We start from the raw sequence: 23,639 nt of genomic DNA on the forward strand, positions 1-23,639 counted from the left end.
GCTCTTGAACTCTACCCAACAAGAAGTCGGTTGGCAGTCGGGGCTCCTGCCCAAACATGAGAAGGTAGGGGGACTCACCCGTTGACTGATGCGGAGTGCTGTTGTAGCAGAAGACGAGTTGCGGAAGGTAAGTGGCCCACTCCCTTTTCCTTGTGTTAGGCAATGTGCGCAGCAGATTATGCATAGTTCTATTGAACCGCTCGCATTGTCCGTTGCCAGCTGGATGGTAGGGCGTGGTCCGGGACTTTGTGACGCCATACAGGTGGCAGAGTTGTTGAATGACTGATCCTTCAAAACAACGTCCCTGGTCAGAATGGAGACGAGCTGGTATTCCGAATTTGAAAAACCACTCGTTTGCCAGGACTTGTGCCACAGTGGTTGCACGCTGATCACGAGTGGGGATGGCCAGAGTGTATTTGGTAAACACATCTGTAAGGACCAAAACATTTTCCACCCCACTACGGCATGGCTCTAGAACCGTGAAATCCACTGCCAGAATCTCATTTGGCCGCGAAGCTAAAAGGTGGCCCATGTAACTCTGGGGCCCCACAGTAGAATCCTTGGACACCTGACACCTTTCACACTCCATACACCACTGCTTTACCTCTGCCGCCATGCCGGGCCAAAAGCAACGTCGACGGACCAACTCCAAAGTTCTCTCTGCCCCCTGGTGGCCATGGTCTTGGTGAAGCTGGGTGAGCACTGTTGACTTCATAGCAGCCGGCAAGACAAGTTGGAGAACCTCCTCCCCACCATTAGAGCGGTAGGTCCGCCGATGCAGCACACCCCCCAGGTCAGTCAACCTCTGCCACTGCCGGAGTAGTGCTATGGAAGAGGCAGATAGATGTTGGCGTTCCCTGAAGGTCGGTCGTTTGTCCTGCCTCCACAAGTTCAGGACAACCCTTATATCAGGATCTTCTGCCTGCAAAGCACGCAGATCAAAGGCAGCCGGAGAGGGAAAGACAGGGGTGCCAGTTTGGCTACACTGAACGGATTGTGATGGAGCTACTACCTGCTGTAAGTGTATGGGGAGAGGGGTCCCAAGGACTTCAGCAATTTGAAGGCCAGAATCAGAGTCCAGATGTTGTCGTGACAAGGCATCCGCATTGCCATTGCTTTTGCCAGGCCGATATCTGAGCTCGTAATCAAACAGGGCAAGTTGAGCCTGCCACCGCTGCTCTGTTGCACCCAGCTTTGCAGTTCCAAGGTGGCGCAAGGGATTATTATCCGTGTAGATAATACATTTGTGTCCCAGTAAGTATTCACGGAATTTTTCTGTGACTGCCCATTTCAGGGCTAAAAACTCAAGCTTCATGGAACTATAATTGCTCATGTTTCGTTCAGGAGGCCGCAAACCCCGGCTAGCAAAAGCAATGGGCCTAACTTTGCCTTCCTGCTCCTGAGAGAGGACTGCCCCCAAACCCCCATAGCTGGCGTCAATCTCCAGGATGAATGGTAAAGTGAAATTGGCATAGGCCAGCACTGGGGCAGTGGTAAGTTTGGTCTTCAAACTCTCAAAACTATGCTCACAGTCTTCTGTCCATGCCTCAATAAAGTCTCGTCCGGTGCCCCTCCTCTTCTTGGTCCCAACCAGCTCTGCCACCAGCCTGTGCAGGGGTGCCGCCAATTTTGCAAAGCCCTCCACGAAACGCCGGTAGTAGCTGGCGAAGCCCAAGAATGAACGAAGCTCCGACACCTGGCGTGGACGACACCAATTGGCTACGGCTTCAATCGTTTTCGGGTCAGTGGAAACGCCAGCCCCGGAGATAACATGGCCCAAGTACGCCACTTCTGGTCTGCAAAAGGCACACTTTCCAAGCTTAGCCTTCAGTCCTTCCTTCTGCAGCCGCTGCAGGACCACCTCGAGTCGTTCCACGTGCTGTGAGACTGTAGATGAAAAGATCACCACATCATCCAGGTATAACAGCAATGACTGGAAATTCTGGTCGCCAAAGATCCGCTGCATGAGGCGCTGGAAAGTGCTAGGGGCGTTGCACAACCCAAAGGGCATTCTGTTGTATTCGAAAAGGCCAAAGGGTGTGCAAAATGCAGTTTTTGGTTTATCCCTCTCCAACACAGGAACCTGGTTATAACCACTAGCCAAGTCCATGGTCGAAAAGAGGCAAGCCCCAGAAAGCGCATCCAGCGTCTCCTCAATACGAGGGAGGGGAAAGGCGTCCTTGCGGGTCTTGGTGTTCAGTTGTCGATAGTCTACACACAGCCGTGGAGTCCCATCTTTCTTGCGAACAAGGACAATAGGGGAGGCATAGGGGCTACAACTTTCTCTAATGACCTGTGCCTCAAGCAACTGGTTAATATGTGCCTTTACGACATCATACTCGGAGGGTGGCAACCGCCTATAGCGCTGCCGAACAGGAATCTCATCCAGCACCGGAATCTCGTGCTCGATCAAATTAGTGCAGCCTAAATCCCCATCGTGGGTTGAAAACACATCATGGTATTTAAGCAGCAGAGACCTAACCAATGTCTGATCGGAGTCATCAAGGGAGGATAGATCAAGTGATTCGATCTGAGTCTGCATAGGACTAGATTGGGGCTGCGCTACCATGATGGCTCCTACTGACTGGACTTCAGCAATATCCTTGGGGAGACTAGTAACATCCACACAACTCAAGGTCCCTAGTACCGTGTGTGGGAACAACAGAATATCAGTAGTCCCTACATTTACAATAGGTACGTAAACCGTCCCCCTAGAGACTTGTACTAGTGCCGGAGAGGACAGCAATCCATCAGGCAAACCGGAATCAGGGGGTTCGAACAGGACAGGGACTCCAGCCAACCTATCAGAGCAGGTAGCAGCGACGAATTTAGTTGCCCCCCCTGGAATGCGGGCAGACTGTCGTCCACGCAACTTCGCTTTACCCACTAGGCTAGGAGAAACCAGAGCAGACTGGTGGCACTGCTGCAGGGCATGGACAAGGGTGCTCGGGGCCTGGGAGACAGGAGGTAGATCAAACAAGGATGCTCCGTGTTGCACAAAAAGGACCTCATAGCACTTGCTGATAACGTTCATTCCCAGTACACCGGGAACCCTAGAGCCCCCAGGAGGGTCTTTGACAACCAAAATACCACATCCAGGGAACGCCTTTCCGCATAGGGAGACCTCAAGTTCAAGGTAACCGACATAAGGGATCGCTAATCCATTTGCCGCCCTGAGTTGCAGCCAATGACAGGACTGTAATCGGTCCTGGCCCCAAGGTTTAAAATGCTCCAAGAAAAAACTCTCAACTAAAGTGGACACCATTGACCCAGTATCCATCAAACAAGCAACATTAACCCCCCCAATATTAACCTCTAAGTGTGGGCATGATGACATGAGCTTAGCCACAGCACCCATCCCTCTCAGATTAACATTAGAGCCAAGAGCTGCCCCACCTGAACTGTGGCTCTGCAATTCAGTGGGCATTAGTTTCCCGACTCTTGGTTGGGATTGGAGGGCTTCCGTACAGAAGCTAAAGACATGGATCGAGGGCGGGAAGGGACTCGTTCACCATCACATTCCCTTGCAAAGTGACCAGGCTTCAGGCACCTATTGCATATTAACGTGTTGTCTCGAGGGGGTCTAGCCTGCCTCTGGCCTGCCTGAAGAACAGCCATGCTCTCTGTTAACTGGTTAAGTTGCTCTTGCTGCCGCTTCAAAATCTCTTTAAGCTCAGCCATTTCAGATACCTGGGGCCCACCCGCATAGTGGGATTCGCCAGACACCTTACACTGATAACCATGAACTGATGACAGAGTGGCTACGTCCCCGGGTACCCCCTGGCATGCCCTCCCGCTCCCACCGTAAAGCCTCACTACGGACTTCTAGTAGAGTTGCTGCGGGTTGCCGCCGTGCTAGTTGCTTTAGCTCTCTACGGAGGGAACCATCATATACATGTTCAATGAACTGATCGCGCAACATTACCTCAACATTAAGAACCTCACGTGGTGCAGCTTGTTTGACCTTCCCCATAAGGTGCATCAATGCTAGGGAAAACTCGAGTAGACTCTCTCCCTCTTGCTGTTTTCTTGAGAAAAACGCTTCCTGTAGGGACACATAGGATTTGGAACACCCATACAGTTCATGCAATATTTTCAAAATCTTTTCTGGGTCTTCCCGCTCTGCCACAGGGCGATATTTAATCTCTTCCCGTGCTTCCCCCTCCAAATGATCATAAATAAAGAAGGCTTGGTCTGCTACGGAAAGATGACGGGCCCTCATACATGCACGTACTTCTTCCCACTCATCAATTAGCATACCGGACCCACCCCTAAATGATGGACATTTACGATCACGGGGAACAAATACCAGCCTTTCGATGGATGAACCCCGAGCTGCTGGTGTGGGATCTGTAGGCGCTTGTGATGGATCGGAGTCGTCCTGCTCAGGTTGTCTAGAAGGAGAAACAGAGATATTAGCATTTGCTGCAGCCCGCTCTTGGCGGAGCTGTGTATTCTCAGTCTTAAGCTGATTAATCAGTTCTCTCAGTTGTTGCATTTCCTCCTCCATATTTGAGCAATTACGCAATGTTGTTGAACTGCTGAATAAAGTAGTTCGTTCAGCTGACGAAAAGGCACCCCTACAAGTCCAGAAGATCAGGAGGATCCTGGTCTGAGGTCTTCAGGTCAGCTGCTGTCTTGTCCGCTTTTTCTAGTCTATTGTACAACACTCACAAAACATTCACAAATTGCAATGTCCTACAACAATAAAAAAAATAAAAAAACAATACAAAGGACAAACAGAATGGAATTCACGTCTAAACCTTGATCATGTAATCCTGCCGAATCTACGCCAAATGTGACAGGATCAATAGTGGAGATTGTTTGTGTCGACTACGCCACCCTGGACCTAATGCCCAGGGACTCTAGAACAATACACCAGGTATCCTGAACCCAGTTTAGTCATCAATATGCACAGGTTCAAATACAAAAAGGCAGACACGTGAATTCCAATCAAATCAAATGTCCGTTTATTGAAAGCACTGTTGGGGAGAGGGAGGGGGGAGTGTGGTGTGATCTGTTGCTGAAACTGAAAATAACTGGCGGGGGTTAGAAACATATAAAAATATACTTTATTTTAGTGTTCTTATTGTATCTTTCTACTGTCGTGTAGGATGCATGACATGAGTTAAATAGCACAAGCACACATCAGCTGGGAATGTTGCACACACCAAAATAAAACAGAAAATTATACTGGCAGGCGGGGCTTACCTGGATGGGGGGGAAGCAGACTATCAAGGAAGGTGTCCACACGTGCACTCTCACTGCAGAAAAGTGTTACACCATTGTCACAGCAAGCCACCACCGATATTCCATAGTACACTCCAAAGTGAAGTTCACAAGCCCGCCACCAGGTGACTAGCTACCCCCCGCCAAAGATAACCCACAGGCCTGCCAACACATAAACTGATCAAAAAAAGGAGCACAACAACCACAAACACCAGCATGTAAGTTATACCAATTAGAGATGTAAAGCTTGAGCCAGGGAAATAATCCTCGCTGGGATAAAAGCTAGGCATGCAGACACACTACAAACTCAGAAAACACGATTACACACACACTAAGGCAAAAGCACAACAGACCAGCAAACAAAAACAAACAAACAAAGCAAACCCGCCTGGGAAATCCCAATCAAGCAAAGAGCAACACAAACAGGTCAGCTACCGCGACACGGAGGAGCTGTGATGACGTAAACATAAAAATAAATGAAAACTAATGCTATGGACAAGACAGCAGCGTGACCACACTAAACAAGCAAACTTGACAAAGCCATGCTACCTGTAACATAAATAGTCAACACTTAGAGTGTATCAGTGTCTCAAATGCCACACCAAAAGCTACAACATTCCGGTTTCATACATACCAAACACTTGCAGTCACTGATTAGCCAGTAGGCCTAAAGAACGCTTAAAACACACGCCGTGCCGTCGTCATAAGCTGCAAGCATACATAAACAAAAGAGCAATTAAGACTCCGTAAGGCTAATAAAGGGAGATAATAAATATTTGGAGATGCATACCTGCAGGGGAGAGTTATCTAATGCTAGACAGGTCAGGTTCCATACAGCCACGGCAGAGTAAGGGAGACGCAGAGCTACAGATGGAAAGGGTAAAGTATTAAAACTAGGCATGAATAGCTTAACCAATGCAGCGAAATTGCAACATACCTGGCGATTGGCTCCTGAGTGAAACCCAGGGACAAACCGAGCGAGAGACAGAGAGGAAGACAGTCCGACCTACTAGGCACCTTTATGCCATGGCCTAATACCAGGATCTGAATGAATGGCCAGCTACATGCCGGCCCCGCCCCCTTCGTTAGAGACCAGTGTGTAAGGTAAGCAGGAGGAGACAGACAGAGCGAGAATGCAACTGGCTACAATCGATTACTATGATTGCCCTCAGTAAAAAAGCACAAGAAACAGGACGCAAACAGTTACAAACAGTCAGGTTCTTTGCTTCATAAGATGTCGCAGGCGAGCACTGCTGATTAATGCAGTGCTCATTATATACATGATCAGAGTCTCGTGACGCCGTGTAGGTCAAAGTCCGCCGATCGCGGCATTCCCCTATTTTGTAAAATTGATTTTGTATTCCTCTGGATTTTGCAATTGATATCAATGATTAATATGATTGCCCTCAGTAAAAAAGCACAAGAAACAGGACGCAAACAGTTACAAACAGTCAGGTTCTTTGCTTCATAAGATGTCGCGGGCGAGCACTGCTGATTAATGCAGTGCTCATTATATACATGATCAGAGCCTCGTGACGCCGGCTACTGCGTGTGTAGGTCAAAGTCCGCCGATCGCGGCATTCCCCTATTTTGTCAAATTGATTTTTATTCCTCTGGGTGTTGCAATTGATATCAGTGATTACTATGATTGCCCTCAGTAAAAAAGCACAAGAAACAGGACGCAAACAGTTACAAACAGTCAGGTTCTTTGCTTCATAAGATGTCGCAGGCGAGCACTGCTGATTAATGCAGTGCTCATTATATACATGATCAGAGTCTCGTGACGCCGTGTAGGTCAAAGTCCGCCGATCGCGGCATTCCCCTATTTTGTAAAATTGATTTTTATTCCTCTGGATTTTGCAATTGATATCAATGATTAATATGATTGCCCTCAGTAAAAAAGCACAAGAAACAGGACGCAAACAGTTACAAACAGTCAGGTTCTTTGCTTCATAAGATGTCGCGGGCGAGCACTGCTGATTAATGCAGTGCTCATTATATACATGATCAGAGCCTCGTGACGCCGGCTACTGCGTGTGTATAGGTCAAAGTCCGCCGATCGCGGCATTCCCCTATTTTGTCAAATTGATTTTTATTCCTCTGGGTGTTGCAATTGATATCAGTGATTACTATGATTGCCCTCAGTAAAAAAGCACAAGAAACAGGACGCAAACAGTTACAAACAGTCAGGTTCTTTGCTTCATAAGATGTCGCGGCGAGCACTGCTGATTAATGCAGTGCTCATTATATACATGATCAGAGTCTCGTGACGCCGTGTAGGTCAAAGTCCGCCGATCGCGGCATTCCCCTATTTTGTCAAATTGATTTTTATTCCTCTGGGTGTTGCACACTGTAAAACCCAATGTTGCTTGTTTGTTTTCATAACTAATTTTTCCTTTTCAATACAACACAGATTTGTGCAAAAAGTCATTTTAACTTTAATTGAAAACGTCTCAACTACATGGAAGTTCACTCAATGAAAAGCCATGTTATGTTAATAATAAATGTCAAGTTGAGTTGACTACTGCCAATTTGTGCAGCATCACGTATAGCACGTTTTGCGTCTTGCGTCATAGTGGCTTACTGGCGCGCGTTCTTTCGGTCGGTGCAGAGTGAAATGGATGGAAATTCGTGGAACAACACCACCAGAGACTGATACCCATCATCGTATTTTTACAAGGTGAGTGTAAATGTTAACTTGCAAGTAATATTTTACATGTTTTACTTGATGAAATTGTCGTCCGTGTTGCCCCGTTTATTCAAGTATATTGAAAACGTAACAGCAAAACTTGCTGGCTGAAATTCACAGCATAGCTAACAGCGTAGCAGACCGAGTTAGCTGCCCTAGACATTATTCGTCGATTTCGAAAGGAGAAATTATTAAGACCAGGACAGGAGACCGTTTATTTAGTTTGCTTGCGTTTAGCTTTCTTTAGGACACAGCTAGCTAGCCCTGAAACATGACGCTCGGTGTACTTCATAGTGGGATAGCGGGGCTCCTATTCGCCATGTGACATGCGTTTCAGCCACTTCACACGCTCAACCCTCAACCGATAGGGTCGCCTGCAGTGTTGGCAAAGTTCACACTTCAGTTCAGTTCGTTCAAAAGAAATTTAACAAATTCACGTTCATATTTCACCAATTCAGTTTTAAAACTAGTTCATGTTTAGTTCATTAACAGTTTTGTTTAGAAGCCGAGGAACTCTGGGAGTCAGTTCAAGTTCTTTAGTTAGAAATATGTTAAGTTCAGTTCAAAGTTAATAGAAAAATGAATTTGTTCATGCTCAACACTGGTCGCCTCCTAGTAGAAAGCATGGGGGTAATACAGTGCTATTTTGTTGTTTGCTTGAGGAAAATAGCTGTGTTAAGCAACAATTGCTAATATCTGCTGTCATGAAGACTTTAAAATGATAATTATCAGTGCTATTGAATCCCTCGGCTTGTTGTTTGCTTCTTTTATGCCTACTAGAGTTTGCTCGCCTCACCACTGTTGACCTGAAAGGCTGTCTCTCTGCTGGCCTTGACAAGTCTGCAGAGGTTTATTACAGTGCATGAAAATGCACTGTACTGTTCTTCCTAGGCATTTTATTACAGTGCATGAAAATGCACTGTACTGTTCTTTCTAGGCTTCTTCTTATTACAGTGCATGAAAATGCACTGTACTGTTCTTCCTAGGCTTCTTATTACAGTGCATGAAAATGCACTGTACTGTTATTCCAAGGCTTTTTACAGTGCATGAAAATGCACTGTACTGTTCTTCCTAGGCTTCTTATTCTTCTGATTCTTATTACAGTGCATGAAAATGCACTGTACTGTTCTTCCTAGGCTTCTTATTACAGTGCATGAAAATGCACTGTACTGTTCTTCCTAGGCTTCTTCTTATTCTTATTCTTCTTCTTCTTCTAACGCACTTAATGCAGCTTCAACCGTTTAACGTAGAAACTTCATTCAAACTATGTTACGTAGGTCTTACTTAGGACATGGGTGCTATGTATTTTTCAGCTTTGTAACTTTTATACTTTTTAAACTATTAATTAAAAACTACTCAAAATTTCCCCATTGACTTAACATTGGGCCTTTATGACATCACAGCAATTAGAATCCTATGGCAGGTGTTCGGGCCACCTGGACCAACTGCCAGTCTCAGGCTTTAAGCATACAAACTGGCCCTATTAAGACTACACATCCTGTTCAACTGCTTCCTCTGCCAAAATCTGTTTCAAAATAAAAGTCCTCACTACAATATTTTACTGTTAAACAATTTAACCCTTTAAACTACAGAACTTTTTAACTGTTCAGCCATTGTAACTGTTACTTGTCATCAACTATGACTCCTACCCACTGTAGCTAGTTAGCTAAGTTAGCTAAGTCACATGGTTAGCATGCTAGCATGTTAGCATGCTAGTTAGCATTTTTAGCAAAACTGCTAAAAATGATTAGCTAAGTTAGCTAAGTCACATGGTTAGCATAGTTAGCATGCTAGCATGTTAGCATGCTAGTTAGCATTTTTAGCAAAACCTCTTAAAATGATTAGCTAAGTTAGCTAAGTCATATGGTTAGCATAGTTAGCATGCTAGCATGTTAGCATGCTAGTTAGCATTTTTAGCAAAACTGCAAAAAATGATTAGCTAAGTTAGCTAAGTCACATGGTTAGCATGCTAGCATGTTAGCATGCTAGTTAGCATTTTTAGCAAAACTGCTAAAAATGATTAGCTAAGTTAGCTAAGTCACGTGGTTAGCATAGTTAGCATGCTAGCATGTTAGCATGCTAGTTAGCATTTTTAGCAAAACTGCAAAAAATGATTAGCTAAGTTAGCTAAGTCACATGGTTAGCATGCTAGCATGTTAGCATGCTAGTTAGCATTTTTAGCAAAACTGCTAAAAACGATTAGCTAAGTTAACTAAGTAACGTGGTTAGCATAGTTAGCATGCTAGCGCTAGCATGTTAGCATGCTAGTTAGCATTTTTAGCAAAACTGCTAAAAATGATTAGCTAAGTCAGCTAAGTAACGTGGTTAACATAGTTAGCATGCTAGCATGTTAGCATGCTAGTTAGCATAGTTAGCATAACTGCTAAAAATGATTAGTTAAGTTAGCTAAGTCACATGGTTAGCATACTTAGCATTTTAACATTGTTAGCATGCTAGTTAGCATACTTGGTTAACATTATTATCTTTGTTAACATAGTTAGCATAACTGCTAGCAAACATTAGAGCCATTCCAACTGTCAGTTATCGTCAACTATCTACCTAAATAATTTAACCATTTAAACTATCCACCTATTTAACTGTTCAGTCATTCCAACTATATTAAACCTCATCTACTTAGCAACCAATATAGTTTGTTTTTACTCTGTATGATATTTTACATCATATTTTTGCATTTTCATGCACTGTATTTCCTTCAGGAAATGCTTTTCTAGTTCTTATTCTTATTCTTCCGCTAACGCATTTAATGTAGCTTCAACCGTTTAACGTAGAAACTTCATTCAAACTATGTTACGTAGGTCTTACTTGGGACATGGGTGCTATGTATTTTTCAGCTTTGTAACTTTTATACTTTTTAAACTATTAATTAAAAACTAATCAAAATTTCCCCATTGACTTAACATTATGATTATGACATCACAATACGGCCGTTAAGCAATTAGAATCCTATGGCAGGTGTTCGGGCCACCTGGACCAACTGCCAGTCTCAGGCTTTAAGCATACAAACTGGCCCTATTAAGACTACACATCCTGTTCAACTGCTTCCTCTGCCAAAAACTGTTTCAAAATAAAAGTCCTCACTATAATATTTTACTGTTAAACAATTTAACCCTTTAAACTACTGAACTTTTTAACTGTTCAGCCATTGTAACTGTTACTTGTCATCAACTATGACTCCTACCCACTGTAGCTAGTTAGCTAAGTTAGCTAAGTCATATGGTTAGCATAGTTAGCATGCTAGCATGTTAGCATGCTAGTTAGCATTTTAGCAAAACTGCTTAAAATGATTAGCTAAGTTAGCTAAGTCATATGGTTAGCATAGTTAGCATGCTAGCGCTAGCATGTTAACATGCTAGTTAGCATTTTTAGCAAAACTACTAAAAACAATTAGCCAAGTTAGCTAAGTAACATGGTTAGCATAGTTAGCATGCTAGCATGTTAGTTAGCATTTTTAGCAAAACTGCTAAAAACGATTAGCTAAGTCAGCTAAGTAACGTGGTTAGCATAGTTAGCATGCTAGTTAGCATTTTTAGCAAAACCGCTAAAAACGATTAGCTAAGTCAGCTAAGTAACGTGGTTAGCATAGTTAGCATGCTAGCGCTAGCACGTTAGCATGCTAGTTAGCATTTTTAGCAAAACTACTAAAAACGATTAGCTAAGTTAGCTAAGTAACATGGTTAGCATAGTTAGCATGCTAGCATGTTAGCATGCTAGTTAGCATTTTTAGCAAAACTGCTTAAAATGATTAGCTAAGTTAGCTAAGTCACATGGTTAGCATAGTTAGCATGCTAGCATGTTAGTTAGCATTTTTAGCAAAACTGCTAAAAACGATTAGCTAAGTCAGCTAAGTAACGTGGTTAGCATAGTTAGCATGCTAGTTAGCATTTTTAGCAAAACCGCTAAAAACGATTAGCTAAGTCAGCTAAGTAACGTGGTTAGCATAGTTAGCATGCTAGTTAGCATTTTTAGCAAAACCGCTAAAAACGATTAGCTAAGTCAGCTAAGTAACGTGGTTAGCATAGTTAGCATGCTAGCGCTAGCACGTTAGCATGCTAGTTAGCATTTTTAGCAAAACTACTAAAAACGATTAGCTAAGTTAGCTAAGTAACATGGTTAGCATAGTTAGCATGCTAGCATGCTAGTTAGCATTTTTAGCAAAACTGCTTAAAATGATTAGCTAAGTTAGCTAAGTCACATGGTTAGCATAGTTAGCATGCTAGCATGTTAGTTAGCATTTTTAGCAAAACTGCTAAAAACGATTAGCTAAGTCAGCTAAGTAACGTGGTTAGCATAGTTAGCATGCTAGTTAGCATTTTTAGCAAAACCGCTAAAAACGATTAGCTAAGTCAGCTAAGTAACGTGGTTAGCATAGTTAGCATGCTAGCGCTAGCACGTTAGCATGCTAGTTAGCATTTTTAGCAAAACTACTAAAAACGATTAGCTAAGTCAGCTAAGTAACGTGGTTAGCATAGTTAGCATGCTAGCATGTTAGCATGCTAGTTAGCATAGTAAGTTTGTTAACATTATTATCTTTGTTAACATAGTTAGCATAACTGCTAGCAAACATTAGAGCCATTCCAACTGTCAGTTATCGTCAACTATCTACCTAAATAATTTAACCATTTAACCATTTAAACTATCCACCTATTTAACTGTTCAGTCATTCCAACTATATTAAACCTCATCTACTTAGCAACCAATATAGTTTGTTTTTACTCTGTATGATATTTTACATCATATTTTTGCATTTTCATGCACTGTATTTCCTTCAGGAAATGCTTTTCTAGTTCTTATTCTTCTTCTTCTTCTAACGCACTTAATGCAGCTTCAACCGTTTAACGTAGAAACTTCATTCAAACTATGTTACGTAGGTCTTACTTAGGACATGGGTGCTATGTATTTTTCAGCTTTGTAACTTTTATACTTTTTAAACTATTAATTAAAAACTAAGCAAAATTTCCCCATTGACTTAACATTATGATTATGACATCACAATACGGCCATTAAGCAATTAGAATCCTATGGCAGGTGTTCGGGCCACCTGGACCAACTGCCAGTCTCAGGCTTTAAGCATACAAACTGGCCCTATTAAGACTACACATCCTGTTCAACTGCTTCCTCTGCCAAAAACTGTTTCAAAATAAAAGTCCTCACTATAATATTTTACTGTTAAACAATTTAACCCTTTAAACTACTGAACTTTTTAACTGTTCAGCCATTGTAACTGTTACTTGTCATCAACTATGACTCCTACCCACTGTAGCTAGTAAGCTAAGTTAGCTAAGTAACATGGTTAGCATGTTAGCATGCTAGTTAGCATTTTTAACAAAACTGCTTAAAATGATTAGCTAAGTTAGCTAAGTCACATGGTTAGCATAGTTAGCATGCTAGCATGTTAGCATGCTAGTTAGCTAATCGTTTTTAACAGTTTTGCTAAAAATGCTAAGTCAGCTAAGTAACGTGGTTAGCATAGTTAGCATGCTAGTTAGCATTTTAGCAAAACCGCTAAAAACGATTAGTTAAGTCAGCTAAGTAACGTGGTTAGCATAGTTAGCATGCTAGCGCTAGCATGTTAGCATGCTAGTTAGCATTTTTAGCAAAACTACTAAAAACGATTAGCTAAGTAACATGGTTAGCATAGTTAGCATGCTAGCATGTTAGCATGCTAGTTAGCATAGTAACTTTGTTAACATTATTATCTTTGTTAACATAGTTAGCATAACTGCTAGCAAACATTAGAGCCATTCCAACTGTCAGTTATCGTCAACTATCTACCTAAATAATTTAACCATTTAAACTATCCACCTATTTAACTGTTCAGTCATTCCAACTATATTAAACCTCATCTACTTAGCAACCAATATAGTTTGTTTTTACTCTGTATGATATTTTACATCATATTTTTGCATTTTCATGCACTGTATTTCCTTCAGGAAATGCTTTTCTAGTTCTTCTGATTCTTATTCTTCTTCTAACGCACTTAATGCAGCTTCAACCGTTTAACGTAGAAACTTCATTCAAACTATGTTACGTAGGTCTTACTTAGGACATGGGTGCTATGTATTTTTCAGCTTTGTAACTTTTATACTTTTTAAACTATTAATTAAAAACTAGTCAAAATTTCCCCATAGACTTAACATGGGCTGATGACATCACAATAGAGCCGTTAAGCAATTAGAATCCTATGGCAGGTGTTCGGGCCACCTGGATCAACTGCCAGTCTCAGGCTTTAAGCATACAAACTGGCCCTATTAAGACTACACATCCTGTTCAACTGCTTCCTCTGCCAAAAACTGTTTCAAAATAAAAGTCCTCACTATAATATTTTACTGTTAAACAATTTAACCCTTTAAACTACTGAACTTTTTAACTGTTTAGCCATTGTAACTGTTACTTGTCATCAACTATGACTCCTACCTACTGTAGCTAGTTAGCTAAGTTAGCTAAGTCACATGGTTAACATAGTTAGCATGCTAGCATGTTAGCATGCTAGTTAACATAGTTAGCATAACTGCTAAAAACAATTAGCTAAGTTAGCTAAGTAACGTGGTTAGCATAGTTAGCATGCTAGCATGTTAACATGCTAGTTAGCATTTTTAGCAAAACTGCTTAAAATGATTAGCTAAGTTAGCTAAGTCACATGGTTACCATAGTTAGCATGATAGCATGTTAGCATGCTAGTTAGCATTTTTAGCAAAACTACTTATAATGATTAGCTAAGTTAGCTAAGTCACATGGTTAGCAAAGTTAGCATGTTAGCATGATAGTTAGCATTTTTAGCAAAACTGATTAGCTAAGTTAGCTAAGTCACATGGTTAGCATACTTAGCATTTTAACATTGTTAGCATGCTAGTTAGCATACTTAGTTAACATTATTATCTTTGTTAACATAGTTAGCATAACTGCTAGCAAACATTAGAGCCATTCCAAGTGTCAGTTATCGTCAACTATCTACCTAAATAATTTAACCATTTAAACTATCCACTTATTTAACTGTTCAGTCATTCCAACTATATTAAACCTCATCTACCTAGCAACCAATATAGTTTGCTTTTACTCTGTATGATATTTTACATCATATTTTTGCATTTTCATGCACTGTATTTCCTTCAGGAAATGCTTTTCTAGTTACAGTGCATGAAAATGCACTGTACTGTTCTTCCTAGGCTTCTTCTTCTTCTTCTTCTTCTAACGCATTTAATGCAGCTTCAACCGTTTAACGTAGAAACTTCATTCAAACTATGTTGCGTAGGTCTTACTTAGGACATGTGGGCTTTGTATTTTTCAACTTTGTAACTTTTATACTTTTTAAACTATTAATTAAAAACTAATCAAATTTCCCCATTGACTTAACATGGGCTGATGACATCACAATAGAGCCGTTAAGCAATTAGAATCCTATGGCAGGTGTTCGGGCCACCTGGACCAACTGCCAGTCTCAGGCTTTAAGCATACAAACTGGCCCTATTAAGACTACACATCCTGTTCAACTGCTTCCTCTGCCAAAAACTGTTTCAAAATAAAAGTCCTCACTACAATATTTCACTGTTAAACAATTTAACCCTTTAAACTACTGAACTTTTTAACTGTTCAGCCATTGTAACTGTTACTTGTCATCAACTATGACTCCTACCCACTGTAGCTAGTTAGCTAAGTAACATGGTTAGCATAGTTAGCATGCTAGTTAGCATTTTTAGCAAAACTGCTAAAAATGATTAGCTAAGTTAGCTAAGTCACATGCTTAGCATAGTTAGCATGTTAGCATGCTAGTTAGCATTTTTAGCAAAATTCCTTAAAATGATTAGCTAAGTTAGCTAAGTCACATAGTTAGCATGTTAGCATGCTAGTTAGCATTTTTAGCAAAATTCCTTAAAATGATTAGCTAAGTCACATGGTTAGCATAGTTAGCATGTTAGCATGCTAGTTAGCATAACTGCTAAAAATAATTAGCTAAGTTACATGGTTAGCATACTTAACATTTTAATATTGTTAGCATGCTAGTTAGCATAGTAACTTGGTTAACATTATTATCTTTGTTAATATAGTTAGCATAACTGCTAGCAAACATTAGAGCCATTCCAAGTGTCAGTTATCGTCAACTATCTACCTAAATAATTTAACCATTTAAACTATCCACTTATTTAACCGTTCAATCATTCCAACTATATTAAACCTTATCTACCAAGTAAATCATTTACCTATATAAACTATCCACCTATTTAACTGTTGAGTCATTCCAACTATATTAAACCTCATCTACCTAGCAACCAATATAGTTTGTTTTTACTCTGTATGATATTTGACATCATATTTTTTGCATTTTCATGCACTGTATTTCCTTCAGGAAATGCTTTTCTAGTTATTATTATTCTTCTTCTAACGCAGCTAATGCAGCTTCAACCGTTTAACGTAGAAACTTCATTCAAACATTGACGCGTAGGTCTTAATTAGGACATGTGGGCTTTGTATTTTTCATCTTTGTAACTTTTATACTTTTTAAACTATTAATTAAAAACTAATCAAATTTCCCCATTGACTTAACATTATGATTATGACATCACAATACGGCCGTTAAGCAATTAGAATCCTATGGCAGGTGTTCGGGCCACCTGGACCAACTGCCAGTCTCAGGCTTTAAGCATACAAACTGGCCCTATTAAGACTACACATCCTGTTCAACTGCTTCCTCTGCCAAAAACTGTTTCAAAATAAAAGTCCTCACTATAATATTTTACTGTTAAACAATTTAACCCTTTAAACTACTGAACTTTTTAACTGTTCAGCCATTGTAACTGTTACTTGTCATCAACTATGACTCCTACCCACTGTAGCTAGTTAGCTAAGTTAGCTAAGTAACATGGTTAGCATAGTTAGCATGCTAGCATGTTAGCATTTTAGTTAGCATTTTTAGCAAAACTGCTTAAAATGATTAGCTAAGTTAGCTAAGTCACATGGTTAGCATAGTTAGCATGCTAGCATGTTAGCATGCTAGTTAGCATTTTTAGCAAAACCTCTTAAAATGATTAGCTAAGTCAGCTAAGTAACATGGTTAGCATAGTTAGCATGCTAGCATGTTAGCATGCTAGTTAGCATTTTTAGCAAAACTGCTAAAAATGATTAGCTATGTTAACTAAGTAACGTGGTTAGCATAGTTAGCATGCTAGCGCTAGCATGTTAGCATGCTAGTTAGCATTTTTAGCAAAACTGCTAAAAACGATTAGCTAAGTTAGCTAAGTAACGTGGTTAGCATAGTTAGCATGTTAGCATGCTAGTTAGCATAGTAACTTTGTTAACATTATTATCTTTGTTAACATAGTTAGCATAACTGCTAGCAAACATTAGAGCCATTCCAACTGTCAGTTATCGTCAACTATCTACCTAAATAATTTAACCATTTAAACTATCCACCTATTTAACTGTTCAGTCATTCCAACTATATTAAACCTCATCTACTTAGCAACCAATATAGTTTGTTTTTACTCTGTATGATATTTTACATCATATTTTTTGCATTTTCATGCACTGTATTTCCTTCAGGAAATGCTTTTCTAGTTCTTATTACAGTGCATGAAAATGCACTGTACTGTTCTTCCTAGGCTTCTTCTTCTTATTACAGTGCATGAAAATGCACTGTACTGTTCTTCCTAGGCTTCTTCTTCTTCTTCTTCTAACGCATTTAATGCAGCTTCAACCGTTTAACGTAGAAACTTCATTCAAACTATGTTACGTAGGTCTTACTTAGGACATGGGTGCTATGTATTTTTCAACTTTGTAACTTTTATACTTTTTAAACTATTAATCAAAATTTCCCCATTGACTTAACATTATGATTATGACATCACAATACGGCCGTTAAGCAATTAGAATCCTATGGCAGGTGTTCGGGCCACCTGGACCAACTGCCAGTCTCAGGCTTTAAGCATACAAACTGGCCCTATTAAGACTACACATCCTGTTCAACTGCTTCCTCTGCCAAAAACTGTTTCAAAATAAAAGTCCTCACTACAATATTTCACTGTTAAACAATTCAACCCTTTAAACTACTGAACTTTTTAACTGTTCAGCCATTGTAACTGTTACTTGTCATCAACTATGACTCCTACCCACTGTAGCTAGTTAGCTAAGTTAGCTAAGTAACATGGTTAGCATAGTTAGCATGCTAGCATGTTAGCATGCTAGTTAGCATTTTTAGCAAAACTGCTTAAAATGATTAGCTAAGTTAGCTAAGTCACATGGTTAGCATAGTTAGCATGTTAGCATGTTAGTTAGCATTTTTAACAAAACTGCTTAAAATGATTAGCTAAGTCACATGGTTAGCATAGTTAGCATGCTAGCATGCTAGTTAGCATTTTTAGCAAAACTGCTAAAAACGATTAGCTAAGTCAGCTAAGTAACGTGGTTAGCATAGTTAGCATGCAAGTTAGCATTTTTAGCAAAACCGCTAAAAACGATTAGCTAAGTCAGCTAAGTAACATGGTTAGCATAGTTAGCATGCTAGCGCTAGCATGTTAGCATGCTAGTTAGCATTTTTAGCAAAACTACTAAAAACGATTAGCTAAGTAACATGGTTAGCATAGTTAGCATGCTAGCATGCTAGTTAGCATAGTAACTTTGTTAACATTATTATCTTTGTTAACATAGTTAGCATAACTGCTAGCAAACATTAGAGCCATTCCAACTGTCAGTTATCGTCAACTATCTACCTAAATAATTTAACCATTTAAACTATCCACCTGTTTAACTGTTCAGTCATTCCAACTATATTAAACCTCATCTACCTAGCAACCAATATAGTTTGTTTTTACTCTGTATGATATTTTACATCATGTTTTTGCATTTTCATGCACTGTATTTCCTTCAGGAAATGCTTTTCTAGTTCTTATTATTCTTCTAACGCATTTAATGCAGCTTCAACCGTTTAACGTAGAAACTTCATTCAAACTATGTTACGTAGGTCTTACTTATGACATGTGGGCTTTGTATTTTTCAGCTTTGTAACTTTTATACTTTTTAAACTATTAATTAAAAACTAATCAAAATTTCCCCATTGACTTAACATTATGATTATGACATCACAATACGGCCGTTAAGCAATTAGAATCCTATGGCAGGTGTTCGGGCCACCTGGACCAACTGCCAGTCTCAGGCTTTAAGCATACAAACTGGCCCTATTTAAGACTACACATCCTGTTCAACTGCTTCCTCTGCCAAAAACTATTTCAAAATAAAAGTCCTCACTATAATACTTTACCTATAAGTACTATAATACAATTTAACCCTTTAAACTACTGAACTTTTTAACTGTTTAGCCATTGTAACTGTTACTTGTCATCAACTATGACTCCTACCCACTGTAGCTAGTTAGCTAAGTAGCATGGTTAGCATTTTTAGCATGCTAGCATGTTAGCATGCTAGTTAGCATTTTTAGCAAAACTGCTAAAAATGATTAGCTAAGTTAGCTAAGTCACAAGGTTAGCATAGTTAGCATGTTAGCATGTTAGCATGCTAATTAGCATTTTTAGCAAAACTGCTTAAAATGATTAGCTAAGTTAGCTAAGTCAAATGGTTAGCATAGTTAGCATGTTAGCATGCTAGTTAGCATTTTTAGCAAAACTGCTGAAAACGATTAGCTAAGTCAGCTAAGTAACATGGTTAACATAGTTAGCATGCTAGCATGTTAGCATGCTAATTAGCCTTTTTAGCAAAACTGCTAAAAACGATTAGCTAAGTCAGCTAAGTAACGTGGTTAGCATAGTTAGCATGCAAGTTAGCATTTTTAGCAAAACCGCTAAAAACGATTAGCTAAGTCAGCTAAGTAACGTGGTTAGCATAGTTAGCATGCTAGCGCTAGCATGTTAGCATGCTAGTTAGCATTTTTAGCAAAACTACTAAAAACGATTAGCTAAGTAACATGGTTAGCATAGTTAGCATGCTAGCATGCTAGTTAGCATAGTAACTTTGTTAACATTATTATCTTTGTTAACATAGTTAGCATAACTGCTAGCAAACATTAGAGCCATTCCAACTGTCAGTTATCGTCAACTATCTACCTAAATAATTTAACCATTTAAACTATCCACCTATTTAACTGTTCAGTCATTCCAACTATATTAAACCTCATCTACCTAGCAACCAATATAGTTTGTTTTTACTCTGTATGATATTTTACATCATGTTTTTGCATTTTCATGCACTGTATTTCCTTCAGGAAATGCTTTTCTAGTTCTTATTATTCTTCTAACGCATTTAATGCAGCTTCAACCGTTTAACGTAGAAACTTCATTCAAACTATGTTACGTAGGTCTTACTTAGGACATGGGTGCTATGTATTTTTCAACTTTGTAACTTTTATACTTTTTAAACTATTAATCAAAATTTCCCCATTGACTTAACATTATGATTATGACATCACAATACGGCCGTTAAGCAATTAGAATCCTATGGCAGGTGTTCGGGCCACCTGGACCAACTGCCAGTCTCAGGCTTTAAGCATACAAACTGGCCCTATTAAGACTACACATCCTGTTCAACTGCTTCCTCTGCCAAAAACTTTTCCAAAATAAAAGTCCTCACTATAATATTTTACTGTTAAACAATTTAACCCTTTAAACTACTAACTGTTCAGCCATTGTAAGTGTTACTTGTCATCGACTATGACTCCTACCCACTGTAGCTAGTTAGCTAAGTTAGCTAAGTCACGTGGTTAGCATAGTTAGCATGCTAGCATGTTAACATGCTAGTTAGCATTTTTAGCAAAACTGCTAAAAATGATTAGCTAAGTTAGCTAAGTAACATGGTTAGCATAGTTAGCATGCTAGCATGTTAGCATGCTAGTTAGCATTTTTAGCAAAACTGTTAAAAATGATTAGCTAAGTTAGCTAAGTAACATGGTTAGCATAGTTAGCATGTTAGCATGCTAGTTTGCATTTTTAGCAAAACTGCTAAAAATGATTAGCTAAGTTAGCTAAGTAACATGGTTAGCATAGTTAGCATGCTATCATGTTAGCATGCTAGTTAGCATAGTAATTTGGTTAGCATTATTATCTTTGTTAATATAGTTAGCATAACTGCTAAAAATGATTAGCTAAGTCAGCTAAGTAACATGGTTAGCATAGTTGGCATAGTTAACATAACTGCTAAAAATGATTAACTAAGTTAGCTAAGTAATATGGTTAGCATAGTTAACATGCTAGTTAGCATAACTGCTAAAAATGATTAGCTAAGTTAGCTAAGTCACATGGTTAACATACTTAGCATTTTAACATTGTTAACGTGCTAGTTAGCATAGTAACTTGGTTAGCATTATTATCTTTGTTAACATAGTTAGCATAACTGCTAGCAAACATTAGAGCCATTCCAAGTGTCAGTTATCGTCAACTATCTACCTAAATAATTTAACCATTTAAACTATCCACTTATTTAACCGTTCAGTCATTCCAACTATATTAAACCTCATCTACCTAGCAACCAATATAGTTTGTTTTTACTTTGTATGATATTTTACATCATATTTTTGCATTTTCATGCACTGTATTTCCTTCAGGAAATGCTTTTCTAGTTGATCTCTACAGTGCCAAGTGTGGTGGAGCTGAAGAAGCTGTTGACAACACTGGATAGTGATGTAAGTAGGCTTGTGTGATATTTTAAACAATATGTTTTTCTGTTTAAACAAAAGTTATTATAGTAAATATTACTACATGGTGTTGGTTCAGTAACAGGGTTCTCCCAGTTCCTGTCTTTTTTCCTGTCCTCTCTTTTAATAAACAGCAAACGTATTTTCACACGGGTCAATGGTGTCATCCAACCAGAAAAAAAAAAACGCTTTATCAGTTTCAAATTTATAGTTTTCCAATTTTGTCTGCTGCTTTCCTTGTTTCATGACTTATAATTGCTCTTGTTTATCCTGTATCTGTGTCTCTCTCTGGTTGGATGAAATTGGTATATTAGGAACATAGAGCTACAGAATTTAACACTTTCACACACACACACTTTATTTACTGTTAAATACTCTCTTCTGATGCTATCTGATTGAAGCTGTTCCATTGATTGTGTATTGTCAATTGTTTTTAGTGTTTCAACCAATGGAAAAGGACCATCGGTCTGATGGGGCTCCCCGACTACCTCAAAGATGTTGCGTCCAACTTTTACAAGAAAGTTCAGGTATATTTTATATTTTGTCAATGCAGATCATCCCCCCCCCCCCCCATTCTTATGGATTTACCCTTACATGTACATATCCTGTATTTTAGGACCTAAACAGCGGGTTGGGACCAATCAAGAGTAAATAGCCCTATAGCGCTAACCGCTCCAACATGTGTATATGTCCATACCAGCATGGCCTCAATGTCATTGTCCAGGCTTCACATAACTTCTGTGGCACATAAATTAACTCAGTAGCCGGCTTCAGGTTGTCGAGCCAAGTGGCCTAACATTTTGGGTGGGCCAGAATTCAGGGGTCTATAGCCCCAAGTGGCACCAGTTAGCGCCCGCACCTAAAGGTGCGAAAGGAATTAGCCTTCGCACGGCCTGGCTAGCTTGGCTTTGGCCCTACGATCTGAAGGGGGCTAATGAAAGCACTGCTCATTTCACACTGGGTGTTATTTGTTTTTTGTTTTTTTAATAATTGCCTTTAAAAATAGGTTTTTAAGTACTCAATAGCTCACATTGTGCTTTTTAAAAAAAATAAAAAATTATCAATATTGTGAAGTGTTGTGATCTTGCAGGTCAGCCGTTTTGGCCACAACAACAGAATCAATGAAGGTTTATTTTATCACATGTTTGTCCATTTTTTTTAGGCCACAGTTGCTAAGGAGGACATGACTAGAGGAATGACTGTGGGCATCCTCGTGGTGGCAGACGGGAATGATACTGTTGGTTTCGCTGTGGTCATTGAGGAAGAAATCATCCTTCCGTCGCTCAGTGATTTTCCAACGGCTGTGGCACTTCTGATGGGTCTGCTCTATGCACTGAACATTGACTACCCCAAAGACACAAGGTACACATTTGAAGTCATTCAGAAGGTGCTCATGGACATTGGTGGAGGCCATTGCACTGCGTTGGTTCATGGCTTGAGAAACAGACTCTTGAGGAAAACCATGTAAGCTTAAAGCAGAGTTTAAGCTTTGCCCAAATGTGAACAAAATGTGAACTTGATTGAGAAATGGACTCTTTGTTATTTTTGTTAGACGTCTTATAGATTGTGTACTGTTTGGGGGACACAATAACACACACGGTATGGATTTATTTGGGGGACACAGTAACACACACGGTGTGGATTTATTTGGGGGGGACAGTAACACACTCGGTGTGTTTATTTTGGGGACACGGTAACACACTCGTGTGTATTCATTTTGAAGGACAGTAAAACACACAGTATGGATTTATTTGGGGGACACAGTAACACACTCGGTGTGTTTATTTTGGGGACAGGGTAACACACTTGTGTGTATTCATTTTGGTGTTACCTTCCCCCAAATTTATTTGGGGGAAGGTAACACAAACTGGGGTTTTATCCACAGTGTGTATGTGATCAATCTTGTTATTTGTGATGCACTTTTTTTATTCTTTGGTTAATTGCTCTATTATTTGTAACTGGCTGCACATTGTTTAATGCCAAAACATTTGTTTAAGAGGTCATCAAAATGGAAAATTGCCTTAAATTTCTATAACTTACAATGCAAGATACATTTTAGTATTGGTGATT

At 39.7% G+C, this 23,639-nt stretch overlaps 2 long non-coding RNA genes across 3 annotated transcripts; one reads left to right on the forward strand and one right to left on the reverse strand.

Annotated features, from left to right (window-relative positions):
• Positions 1-3,929: 3,929 nt before the first annotated feature.
• Positions 3,930-6,412, reverse strand: LOC121689578. 2 transcript variants are annotated; one of them, XR_006024818.1, is made up of 3 exons: positions 6,020-6,409; positions 4,310-5,937; positions 3,930-4,045 (listed from the first exon to the last, which is right to left on the reverse strand). It is a non-coding gene; the product is annotated as an uncharacterized LOC121689578 (long non-coding RNA). The 2 variants fall into 2 exon arrangements; XR_006024819.1 differs by lacking the exon at positions 3,930-4,045 and having other exon boundaries at positions 4,948-5,937; positions 6,020-6,093; positions 6,167-6,412.
• Positions 6,413-7,767: 1,355 nt separating this feature from the next.
• LOC121689579 lies at positions 7,768-23,365 on the forward strand. The gene is made up of 4 exons (XR_006024820.1): positions 7,768-7,909; positions 21,480-21,557; positions 22,007-22,096; positions 22,732-23,365. It is a non-coding gene; the product is annotated as an uncharacterized LOC121689579 (long non-coding RNA).
• The last annotated feature ends 274 nt before the right edge of the window (positions 23,366-23,639 follow it).

Source organism: Alosa sapidissima, chromosome 18, assembly GCF_018492685.1.
Source record: "Alosa sapidissima isolate fAloSap1 chromosome 18, fAloSap1.pri, whole genome shotgun sequence".
Taxonomy (NCBI): Eukaryota; Metazoa; Chordata; class Actinopteri; order Clupeiformes; family Clupeidae; genus Alosa; species Alosa sapidissima.